Source organism: Triticum urartu, unplaced genomic scaffold, assembly GCF_056163025.1.
Source record: "Triticum urartu cultivar PI428250 unplaced genomic scaffold, HENAU_Tu73 scaffold713, whole genome shotgun sequence".
NCBI classification, from domain to species: Eukaryota; Viridiplantae; Streptophyta; class Magnoliopsida; order Poales; family Poaceae; genus Triticum; species Triticum urartu.
In genome coordinates this window covers 6,942-20,000 of record NW_028260903.1, presented here as the reverse complement: position 1 = coordinate 20,000, position 13,059 = coordinate 6,942, and positions in this window count along the sequence as shown.

Below are 13,059 nucleotides of genomic sequence, written 5' to 3'. Positions count from 1 at the left end.
AAAAGTAGACAGTAAAAGCCAAAATAGACTAAATATATATAGCCTGAACGATCCTAAAAATCCCTCGAAGGAGATAATAAAGAACCCAAAGCAGATGGTATCCTACTGCAAGGGTGGTCTTAAGAATCCAAAAGAGGTTGCTCAGAAGAGATAGATGTATCCCAACCTCTATTGCTCTCGCGTAAAGACTTTTTTTTTACGCGACAGGAAAAAGTGACTACGAATTCCCCTTTTTGTTTGCGAATCCCTGTTTGTATCCTTTGAGCGCACGCCCATTAAGTAGCGATCAAATCAAGGAAATCGATCAAACGATCCCCGTGCCAGCCCAAATCATGATCTTCACCAACTTGGATTTGGTTCTCTCGCGAAAATCGCGAGTTGCAGAGATGAGAACCATGAAAAGCAAGATCCCGAATAAGAAAACAGAAACCGAGGAAGAGGAAACCACAAGAGTGAAGACTAGTAGAGTCTCGTCTTTTGTCATTCTTTGCTCCTTTTTCACTCAATGATTCCTTCGAATTTGCCGACCAAAAATTCTATATGTCTATTCTATCTATGATATTTCTATATATATAGAATATGATATCTAATATGACATCCGATTTGTCAAAGGGATTGGATTGGTGACTTACCCATTCAGTGACTTTGGCACTGGACGTTCCAAAAACGGGTACTATCGGATCGGGTGAATTAGAGAATAGACAGAGGTCCGTTGGCATTTCAGCCTTTCTTCTCCTTTCAGGGCCTATCCGAAAGAGAATCCAGTACCTCTTGGTCCTGAATATCAGAATAGGACGAACGAACCGGCCTCCGCGGATATCTTTGCTTCGGAACAAAACCCTGCAATCAAATAGATTGTCCCAAGGGCGCCATATTCTAGGAGCCCAAGTTATGCTATTGAAAATTCGTTCCTCTAGCAGTTCCGGTTTGAGCATTCCGTTCCCTTTTTCAAACTCCACTTCTTTTCATATAGCAATCCCTGATCAAAGAGAGAACAATATCCATTTCAAAACATTTCTAACAGATTCCTTAGTTCGGACCGACGAAGTAATGTCACTCGACTATTATCAACCTGACTGCAATCTTTTTCTGTCGGTAAGGATTGCACCAGAGCACCTTCTACTTCTAATAGGCCATGAACTATAGATAGAGAAGAATCATTCTGAGCGAGTACATAAGAAGCGATCCACTTTTTTTCATCGGTTCCAGGGGAAGACCAAAGATCTTGCGCGGCAGGTCCGCCAGAAAAACTCAAAAGAGAAAGAAGTCTCGTTAATCTCTTCATGCTCGTTCCAAGTTCGAAGTACCTTTTGGCCAAAGAAAAACCCGCTTCCTGACACGATTGCCTCTTTATCTTTATATAGATAGATTCTATGGGGTTATTACTTAGTAAGTCTATTTTGTACAAGAGCCCCTCCTATCTGATAGAAAAGGGTCCCATGATCCCGAGCCGATCTTACCTTGGCTCGCAAACCCCAAGTTTGTCTATGAAGAGCTAATCTAATTGTATTTTTTTCTAGAATGGATTTCTTATGTGGAATACTAATGGATAGGGCTTCGTTGCTAAGTGCTACAAGATCTAGTGCACTGGAACTCGTGGTTATGGACCCGAATCCTTTAGTATGGAACATTGTCTTTTCCAAGTAAAAACCCCTAGTATATGAAAGAATGAAAAGGTGCTTTCGTTCTTGTGGAATAAGAAGCCCTCGTACCTTAATGAAAGGAAAATCGTAATTTTTCGTTAGGTATTTGACCAAATAGGATCGTCCAGTTCCTACAGAACCTATCACTAAAATACCCGATAGGGCTAAGCGAGAACGAAAAGGGTTTTCCATGAGATGGTAAATGAAAACGATTAGTCCCACACGAGGTTTGGGAATAAGTGATTGTCTGATAATGAGCAAGGAATATACGTCTTTCTGCTAAAGAGGATCTATTAAACTCATAATTCATTAGATCCTTGTTATCAATGCCAACTAGGTATCATAAGTAAATGGATCCCGGTTGTTCAATCCTTTGATAACCAAGGTCATTCTTTGCTAAAGAGAAATGATCACTATGAGTCAGACTCAATAGAATTGGATCCATTCCAAATAGCGAGAATTAGGATTCTTGATCCCTCTCAATCTCTCTTTCAATTCGAGGATCCAGAGAGGTGTTTTCATAGTCATCTCCGAATATTTGCCATCTCGGAATATTTTCGATTTCATTTTTCTATGATATGTCTTTCTATATGAAAATTGGTTATTTACGATGTACGATGATCCCTGTTAAGCATCCATGGCTGAATGGTTAAAGCGCCCAACTCATAATTGGTAAATTTGCGGGTTCAATTCCTGCTGGATGCACACGAACGGGAACATTCCATAAGTCTATTGGAACTGGCTCTCTATCCATGGAATCTCATCCATCATCCATACATAACGAATTGGTATGGTATATTCATACCATAACATAAGAACAATAAGAACTCGAATTCTTATCGATACTGGAACTCAGAGCATAGGAGGGAAAGTCGATTTATGGATGGAATCAAATACGCAGTATTTACAGAAAAAAGTCTTCGTTTATTGGGAAAGAATCAATATACTTTTAATGTCGAATCGGGATTCACTAAGACAGAAATAAAGCATTGGGTCGAACTCTTCTTTGGTGTTAAGGTGGTAGCTGTGAATAGCCATCGACTACCTGGAAAAGGTAGAAGAATAGGACCTATTCTGGGCCATACAATGCATTACAGACGTATGATCATTACCCTTCAACCGGGTTATTCTATTCCACTTCTAGATAGAGAAAAAAACTAAAGGAGAATACTTAATAATACGGCGAAACATTTATACAAAACACCTATCCCGAGCACACGCAAGGGAACCGTAGACAGGCAAGTGAAATCCAATCCACGAAATAATTTGATCCATGGACGGCACCGTTGTGGTAAAGGTCGTAATTCCAGAGGAATCATTACCGCAAGGCATAGAGGGGGAGGTCATAAGCGCCTATACCGTAAAATAGATTTTCGACGGAATCAAAAAGACATATCTGGTAGAATCGTAACCATAGAATACGACCCTAATCGAAATGCATACATTTGTCTCATACACTATGGGGATGGTGAGAAGAGATATATTTTACATCCCAGAGGGGCTATAATTGGAGATACTATTGTTTCTGGTACAAAAGTTCCTATATCAATGGGAAATGCCCTACCTTTGAGTGCGGTTTGAACTATTGATTTACGTAATTGGAAGTAACCAATTAGGTTTACGACGAAACCTAGAAATCGATCACTGATCCAATTTGACTACCTCTACGGGATAGACCTCAACAGAAAACTGTTGAGTAACGGCAGCAAGTGATTGAGTTCAGTAGTTCCTCATAGAAAATTATTGGCTCTAGAGATATGGTAATATGGAGAAGACAAAATTGTTTGAAGCACGCACAGAACCGGAAGCGCCCCTTGTTTCAAAGAGAGGAGGACGGGTTATTCACATTTAATTTGATGGTCAGAGGCAAATTGAAAGCTAAGCAGTGGTAATTAAGACCCCCGGGGGAAAATAGGGATGTCTCCTACGTTACCCATAATATGTGGAAGTATCGACGTAATTTCATAGAGTCATTCGATCTGAATGCTACATGAAGAACATAAGCCAGATGACGGAACGCAGAGACCTAGGATGTAGAAGATCATAACATGAGCGATTCGGCAGATTTGGATTCCTTTCCTATATATCCACTCATGTGGTACTTCATCATATGATTCATATAAGATCCATCTGTCTAGAGATCGTCATATACATCTAGAAAGCCGTATGCTTTGGAAGAAGCTTGTACAGTTTGGGAAGGGGTTTTTTGAGAGAAAAGAAGAATCTACTTCAACCGATATGCCCTTAGGCACGGCCATGCATAACATAGAAATCACACGTGGAAGGGGTGGGCAATTAGCTAGAGCAGCAGGTGCTGTAGCGAAACTCATTGCAAAAGAGGGTAAATCGGCCACTTTAAGATTACCATCTGGGGAGGTCCGTTTAGTATCCCAAAACTGCTTAGCAACAGTCGGACAAGTGGGTAATGTTGGGGTGAACCAAAAAAGTTTGGGTAGAGCCGGATCTAAGTGTTGGCTAGGTAAACGCCCCGTAGTAAGAGGGGTAGTTATGAACCCTGTGGACCACCCCCATGGGGGCGGTGAAGGGAAAGCTCCCATTGGTAGAAAAAAACCCACAACCCCTTGGGGTTATCCTGCGCTTGGAAGAAGAACTAGGAAAAGGAAAAAATATAGCGATAGTTTTATTCTTCGTCGCCGTAAGTAAATACGTAACTAGGAATATGGAAAATTGCATTTTTGGAATTTGCAATAATGCGATGGGCGAACGACGGGAATTGAACCCGCGCATGGTGGATTCACAATCCACTGCCTTGATCCACTTGGCTACATCCGCCCCTTATCCAGCTAAAGGATTTTTTTCTTTTTTCCATTGATCATTATTCTATTTATTCTGACCTCCGTACTTCGATCGAGATATTGGACATAGAATGCCACTCTTTAAAAAGGAAAAAAGGAGTAATCAGCTGTGACACGAAAAAAAACGAATCCTTTTGTAGCTCATCATTTATTGGCAAAGATAGAAAAGGTCAATATGAAGGAGGAGAAAGAAACAATAGTAACGTGGTCCCGGGCATCTAGCATTCTACCCACAATGGTTGGCCATACAATCGCGATTCATAATGGAAAGGAACATATACCTATTTACATAACAAATCCTATGGTAGGTCGCAAATTGGGGGAATTCGTGCCTACTCGGCATTTCACGAGTTATGAAAATGCAAGAAAGGATACTAAATCTCGTCGTTAACTGAATTCTGAATAGAAAGATTAAGAAGAAAAAAAGATTCAAAATAAAGACAGAAATACCCAATATCTTGCTAGAACAAGATATTGGGTATTTCTGTCTTCAAAAATTCTTATATGTTAGCAGAAAAACCTTATCCATTAATAGATGGAACTTCAACAGCAGCTAAGTCTAGAGGGAAGTTGTGAGCATTACGTTCGTGCATTACTTCCATACCAAGGTTAGCACGGTTGATGATATCAGCCCAAGTATTAATAACGCGACCTTGACTATCAACTACAGATTGGTTGAAATTGAAACCATTTAGGTTGAAAGCCATAGTACTAATACCTAAAGCAGTGAACCAGATTCCTACTACAGGCCAAGCAGCCAAGAAGAAGTGTAAAGAACGAGAGTTGTTGAAACTAGCATATTGGAAGATTAATCGGCCAAAATAACCATGAGCAGCCACAATATTATAAGTTTCTTCCTCTTGACCAAATTTGTAACCCTCATTAGCGGATTCATTTTCAGTAGTTTCCCTGATCAAACTAGAGGTTACCAAGGAACCATGCATAGCACTGAATAGGGAACCGCCGAATACACCAGCTACACCTAACATGTGGAATGGATGCATAAGGATGTTGTGCTCTGCCTGGAATACAATCATAAAGTTGAAAGTACCAGAGATTCCTAAAGGCATACCATCAGAAAAGCTTCCTTGACCAATAGGGTAAATCAAGAAAACAGCAGTAGCAGCTGCAACAGGAGCTGAATATGCAACAGCAATCCAAGGACGCATACCCAGACGGAAACTAAGTTCCCACTCACGACCCATATAACAAGCTACACCAAGTAAGAAGTGTAGAACAATTAGCTCATAAGGACCACCATTGTATAACCACTCATCAACAGATGCAGCTTCCCAAATTGGGTAAAAGTGCAATCCGATCGCCGCAGAAGTAGGGATAATAGCACCAGAGATAATATTGTTTCCATAAAGTAAAGAACCAGAAACAGGCTCACGAATACCATCAATATCTACTGGAGGGGCAGCGATGAAGGCGATAATAAATACAGAAGTTGCGGTCAATAAGGTAGGGATCATCAAAACACCGAACCATCCGATGTAAAGACGATTTTCAGTGCTAGTTATCCAGTTGCAGAAGCGACCCCACAGGCTTGTACTTTCGCGTCTCTCTAAAATTGCAGTCATGGTAAGATCTTGGTTTATTCAAATTGCAAGGACTCCCAAGCACACGTATTAACTAGAATATAGATAATAGAAGGCTTGTTATTTAACAGTATAACATAGACTATATACCAATGTCAACCAAGTCAGCCCAAAGATTAGCTATCCATATAACTAAATTAACCAAACCAATAATTTTGTATTTGTAAATGAAGTGAGTCAAAGTGAAAAACTTTGATGGGTCTTTTCTATATGGGTTGCCCGGGACTCGAACCCGGAACTAGTCGGATGGAGTAGATAATTCTTCCTTGTTACAATAGAGAAAAATCCCTCCCCAAATCGTGCTTGCATTTTTCATTGCACACGACTTTCCCTATGTAGAAATAGCCAATTTCTATTCCAAAGAGGAAGTTCTACTAATTTTTTTAATTAGTAAGTTGATTCACCTACTCTTTATTATAATAAAAAGAACATTTCAGAATGAAAAATAGAAAAGTTTTTTCTTGATCATTTATCAACCCTTTCCTGTTTCTTAATTTCGTCTAATGATTAATTAAGAGGGTTGACCAGGTCATTGATACGTATAATATCCAAATACCAAATACGCTCAGTGTGTGATCCACAGAAAGAAAAAAGAGTTGTTTTGGTGAACATCAAAGAAAAAACTTGCTCTTCTTCCATAAAAAATTCTTCTAAAAATGCCGAACCCAATCGTTGCATAAAAGTTCGTACCGTGCTTTTATGTTTACGAGCTAAAGTTCTAGCACATGAAAGTCGAAGTATATACTTTAGTCGATACAAAGTCCGTTTTTTCGAAGATCCACTATGATAATGAAAAAGATTTCTACATATCCGACCAAATCGATCAAGAATATCCCAATCTGATAAATCTGTCCAAATGGGTTTACTAATAGGATGCCCCGATCCAGTACAAAATTGAGCTTTTGATAAGTATCCTATGAGGAGAGTAGCGGGGACTATGGTATCGAATTTTTTCATTCGAGTATCTATTAGAAATGAATTCTCCAGCATTTGATTCCTTACTAACAAAGAACTTTTTTGTACACTTGAAAGGTACCCCATAAAATCGAAGCAAGAGTTTGCTAATTGGTTTATATGGATTCTTCGCGGCTGAGTCCAAAAACAGAAATAATATTGCCAGAAATTGATAAGGTAGCATTTCCATTTCTTCTTCAAAAAAAAAGTGCCTTTTGATGCAAGAATTGCCTTTCCTTGATATCGAACATAATGCATAAGAGGATCCATAAAGAACCATAGGGTTTTCCGAGAAAAACCAGGGTACATTATCCCAAAATGTTCCATCTTCCTAGAAAAGTGGATTCGTTCCAGAAAAGTTCCAGAAGATGCTAATGGTAAGCAAGAAGATTGTTTACGAAGAAACAACAAAAAAAATTCATATTCTGATACATAAGAGTTATATAGGAATTGAAATAGTCTTTTATTTTCTTTTTGAAAAAAAAAAATGGATTTCATTGAAGTAATAAAACTATTCCAATTCGAATAATAGTTGAGAAAGAATCGCAATAAATGCAAAGATGGAACATCTTGGATACGGTATTGAAGGAGTTGAACCAGGATTTCCAAATGGATAGGATAGGGTATTTCTATATGTGATAGATAATCCAAATGCAAAAATTTGTCTTCTAAAAAGGGAAATATTGAATGAATAGAGCGTAAATTCTGAAACTTTGGTATTTCTTTTTCTTTCAGACAAAAAAATTCCCGTAGCGAGAATGGGATTTCCACAACGATCGCAAACCCTTCAGATAGAATCTGAGAATAAAACTCAGAATAAAAATAATTTTTGTAATCCAATAATCGATCTTGGTTAGGATGATTAACCGAGTTATCCAAAAAATTCTGCTGATACATTCGAATAATTAAACGTTTCACAAGTAGTGAACTAAATTTCTTGTTATTACAACTAACAACTATTTCCACAGGTTCAGAACCATTTAATCCATAATGGTGGGCAAATGCATAAATATATTCCTGAAAGAGAAGTGGGTAGACAAAGTATTGTTGACGAGATTTATGTTTTTCTGAATACCCTTCGAATTTTTCCATTTGTATTTCTACTTGAATCAGAGAGAAGAAGCATTTCTCGGTTTATCGAATGATGATACATAGTGCAATATGGTCAGAACAGGGTGTTGCATTTTTAATACAAACCCTGGAAAGAAAGGGAGTCTAATCCACAGATCTTTTTCTGCTCCTTTTCTACCCAATTAGTTTATGTTTGTTCTAATTAAAAAAAAAGAACAGAACAAGTTTTTTATTTTTGCAGGCCAATCGCTCTTTTGACTTTGGAATACAGCCTCTTTATCAATATACTGCTTCTTTTACACATTCAATCCATAACATCCCTTATTCAATCCATAATCAAGAATAATTAGGATTTCTAAAAAAAAAAAGAAAAAATAAAGGGTCCACTCATAGGAAAACCCAACCTTTCCCCGCATCCGGCACTAATCTATTTTTAACGTCTAATTAGAGCGGGGAATCATTCCAATTAGGAAGTTCAGCTCGTTGCTTTTTATTTTACCAGAATTGGAGCCAGGCTCTATCCATTTATTCATTAGACCCAGAAAATCGTAATTTTGGATTCCATTCAAAAAAGATTGATTTTATTACGACATGCTATTTTTTCCATTCATTACCTTTGAGGATCAGTCGTGGTCTTCTAGACTCTACCAAGAGTCTGGACGAATTTGTTGTTTCATCCAAATGTGTAAAAGATCATAGTCGCACTTAAAAGCCGAGTACTCTACCATTGAGTTAGCAACCCAGATAAAAAAAGGATCTTAGATACGATCGAAATCCAAAAATCAATGGAATTACACCGCGCGCTTCTGTCAAAACATTGAACTAGCAAGACATCAAAAGATTTTTTTTATCGACCATGAAAAACACTCAAATGCCAAAACGAACAGGTCCGGTGAAATTCCACTAAAGTAAAGTTAAAAAAAGAGCGACCCTAATCACGATGGCCAAATTCTCCTTATTTTTAGCGATTTTTATTAACAAAAAATATATATTATAAAAAATATATATTATATTGTATGAGAATACATGCAAGAGGAACACCCTTATCATTTGAGCGAAGTGTAGGCGGAAAAATTGAATATGGAGTGAGGATAAAGAGACCCATCTATCTACAAATTCTATTTGTTCAATAGACCTTTGTCAATGGAAATACAATGGTAAGAAAACAAATTAGATAGAAAAAGTAAATAAAATAGGGGCTTATGTTGGATTGGCACGATATAATATAAATCCAAATAGGATTAAAAAAGAGGTAAATTGTGTCTAAATAATTAGACAACTAGGAATACTAATAATCTTCTCCTATCCTATTTTTTGATTCATTTAGTTCTTCAATTAACTCAAAGTTCTTTCTTTTTCTTTAAAGAATTCTGCCTTCCTTAAAATATCATAAACAGTTCTTGTTGGTTGAGCACCCTTTTCAAGGAAATAGAGAATAGCTGGAACATTTAAACAAGTTTGATTCTTTATCGGATCATAAAAACCTACTTTTTGAAGATCTCTTCCTTCTCTTCGAGATCGAACATCAATTGCAACGATTCGATAGACAGCTTATTGGGATAGATGTAGATAAACAACGCCCCCCCCTAGAAACGTATATGAGGTTTTCTCCTCATACGGCTCGAGAAAATGATTCGAATTTCTGTCGATAATAATAGAAATTAGACTATGACGTGCATTAATTTCCTTACAGAAAAAACAAATTTCATTTATACTCATGACTCAAGTGGGCTAATTTTGCCTGACAAACTTCGAAGGCAAAATCCTTCCAAAATTTTTGAGTCGTCTTTAAACTCTTTTCTTTGTCTCATTTCGAACGAATTGACTTTTATTCCTTATTCTAATCCAACTCTGTTGTTGAGACAATTGAAAATTGTGTTTACTTGTTCTGGAATCCTTTATCTTTGATTTGTGAAATCCTTGGGTTTAGACATTACTTCGGGAATTCCTATTTTTTTCTTTCAAAAGAGTAGCAACATACCCTTTTTTCTTATTTCCTTCGATAAAGCATTTATCTCTTCTATAGAAATCTAATAAGAGGGATTGATTCTGATATACTTTTATTGGACTTTCTTCTTATTTTAACCTTTCGATTTATTTCTATATTAAGGATAGACTGACAAAGTTGGCCTAATTTATTAGTTTTCACTAACCCTAGATTCTTTCCCTTGATAAAAAAAATTCTGTCCTCTCGAGCTCCATCGTGTACTATGTTACTTAAACCCAGCGCAAATTTGGTTCGGAACGAATAGAACAGGCTATGTCGAGCCAAGAGCATTTTCATTACTATGGAAAATGATGGATAGCAAAATCCACAATCGATCATGTCCTTCAAGTCGCACGTTGCTTTCTACCACATCGTTTTAAACGAAGTTTTACCATAACAAACATTCCTCTTTTCATTGCAAAGTGGTATAGAGAATTGATCCAATATGGATGGAATCATGAATAGTCATTGGTTTAGTTTTTTTATACTAATTAAAACTTGCTATCTATGGAGCAATATGGATAAAAGAAAGTAAGTATTTATCCGGGAAGCCTCCGCCAAGATCCAATTTATTTAAACCCATATTAAAATTCTATCATATGAATGAAACATAGTTTGAAAAAGACGACTAAACAAGTTTGCTTAAAACTTATTTATTCTTAAATTTCCACCCTCAACGGATGGCTCGAGATGATCAATCTTGAAGTGAGAAAAGAAGGATTGACTCTTCCTCAATAAATAAACTATCAACCTCCAAAAAAGTTTAATTAATTTAATTACTAGAATTAGAATTCTAGTAGTAATATATTTTTTCAGTACCAAAAACAATTAACTATAATAACTAAATAAACTATTCCAATGAAAAGATTGAAAGTTTTTGGTAGTTATAGAATTCTCGTACTTCTTCAACTCGAATACCAAAAGGAAGAAAAAAATATGACTAAGTGATTTTATAGTAGAGGCATATCCTGAATGTGCTTGATAGATCCCATTTTTTCATGAAAATAAAGATAGTCAATTTGACTGGACTTAAGACTTTATTATGTTTTCTGAGAAAGAATAAGATATCATTATTCTCTTTAATAAACTTTTGTCTCGTACGGAATACTATATGATTTCACCGTTTGTTTCATCAGAAACAATCTGGGACGGAAGGATTCGAACCTCCGAGTAACGGGACCAAAACCCGCTGCCTTACCACTTGGCCACGCCCCATTTCGGGTTTTATGCGACACTAATAAACACTAGTATGTTTATTTGTTATTCGTCAATACCATTTCAATTACATAAAAAAGGAGGGATATTCTCTTGCTAGTATTCTACACATGCGGATAATATAGAATCAAAAAAATGCATTGATCATTACATGGAATTCTATTAAGATATTATATGAAAGTCGAATTTATTCCACTCTCATTTGAGAGTGCGAATACAAGGAGGTATTTTGTGTTTGGGAAAGTCCGAAGAAAAAAGATTTTGAATCTGCCTTTTCCTTCTTTCCCTTAAAAAAATAACTCAAGAAAAATCCAATTATTTACTCTACAAGAATGAAATGCTTGTTATGCCTAATATACTTAGTTTAACCTGTATCTGTTTTAATTCTGTTCTTTATCCTACTAGTTTTTTCTTTGCCAAATTACCCGAAGCTTATGCTATTTTCAATCCAATCGTGGATATTATGCCTGTTATACCTCTATTCTTTTTTCTATTAGCCTTTGTTTGGCAAGCTGCTGTAAGTTTTCGATGAAATCTTTAGTACTCTGTATGCCAAATTGAATGATGTGTTCATTCCAAAAAAATTTTAAAATGGGTAAAAGCCGAGAAGTTTTATATTTTTATATTATGAACCTTCGATTCTAAAATTTAAATTCTTCTACATTGAATGGGTAGCTACAGCAATAAATTTGGATCAGCCTTTCTACTCCCCTGCACCTAGGTTGAGCAGGTACCTAAAGGTACCTACACAATACCTAACCACCTAACCCTATTTTTGCTATTGATAAGAGTGCTTATTATAAAAGAATTCTTGCAATTTTTTTCAAGAATTCTTTTTTGCATTTTTAGGTATAAAAAAAAACCATCCTAGTGGATCCGTGTGGTAAGGAAAAACTGGTAATCTATTCCTTAAAAAAAAATCTTGGAGATTATGTAATGCTTACTCTCAAACTTTTTGTTTATACAGTAGTGATATTCTTTGTTTCACTCTTTATCTTTGGATTCTTATCTAATGACCCAGGACGGAATCCTGGACGCGAGGAGTAAAAATTCAGTTTTTTTTTTTCTTATTGGATTTGTTTCGTACATTTATCTATGAGAAAATCCGGGGGTCAGAATTCTTTCCAATTCGAAAGTCCCAAATGATCCAAGGGAGCGGAAAGAGAGGGATTCGAACCCTCGGTACAAAAAAATTGTACAACGGATTAGCAATCCGCCGCTTTAGTCCACTCAGCCATCTCTCCACGTTCCAAAGCGAAAGGTTTCCGTGATATGATATAGGCAAGAAATAAGAAATAACGGTTGCAAAAAACCCCTTTTTTTTCTTTCAAAAGTCTATAAAAATTATATTGCCAATTCCATTTTAATTATATTCTTTTTTCTTAATGTTAATAAAAAAAGAAGAAAATTCTTGTTTTTTCTTTCTAAAAATCGATATTGGCCGAGAGACAATCAAATAGATTTTCTCTTTAGCGGGCATTTCCATATAGGACTTGTTATAATTATAATAAAACAAGCAGGTTATATAAAAAAAACGCTTTTTTTGTCGATTATTTATCAAGAAAGCAAAAAGGGTTCTTATCAAATCCACCATAAAATTGGAAAGAAGCATAAAGTAAGTAGACCTGACTCCTTTAATGATGCCTCTATCCGCTATTCTGATATATAAATTCGATGTAGATGAAATTGTATAAGCGAATTTTTTTTATTTCCTTAGACTTAGACCGCGCAAGACAAGAATTTTTCGCTATTTACGATTTCATATTCTTGTT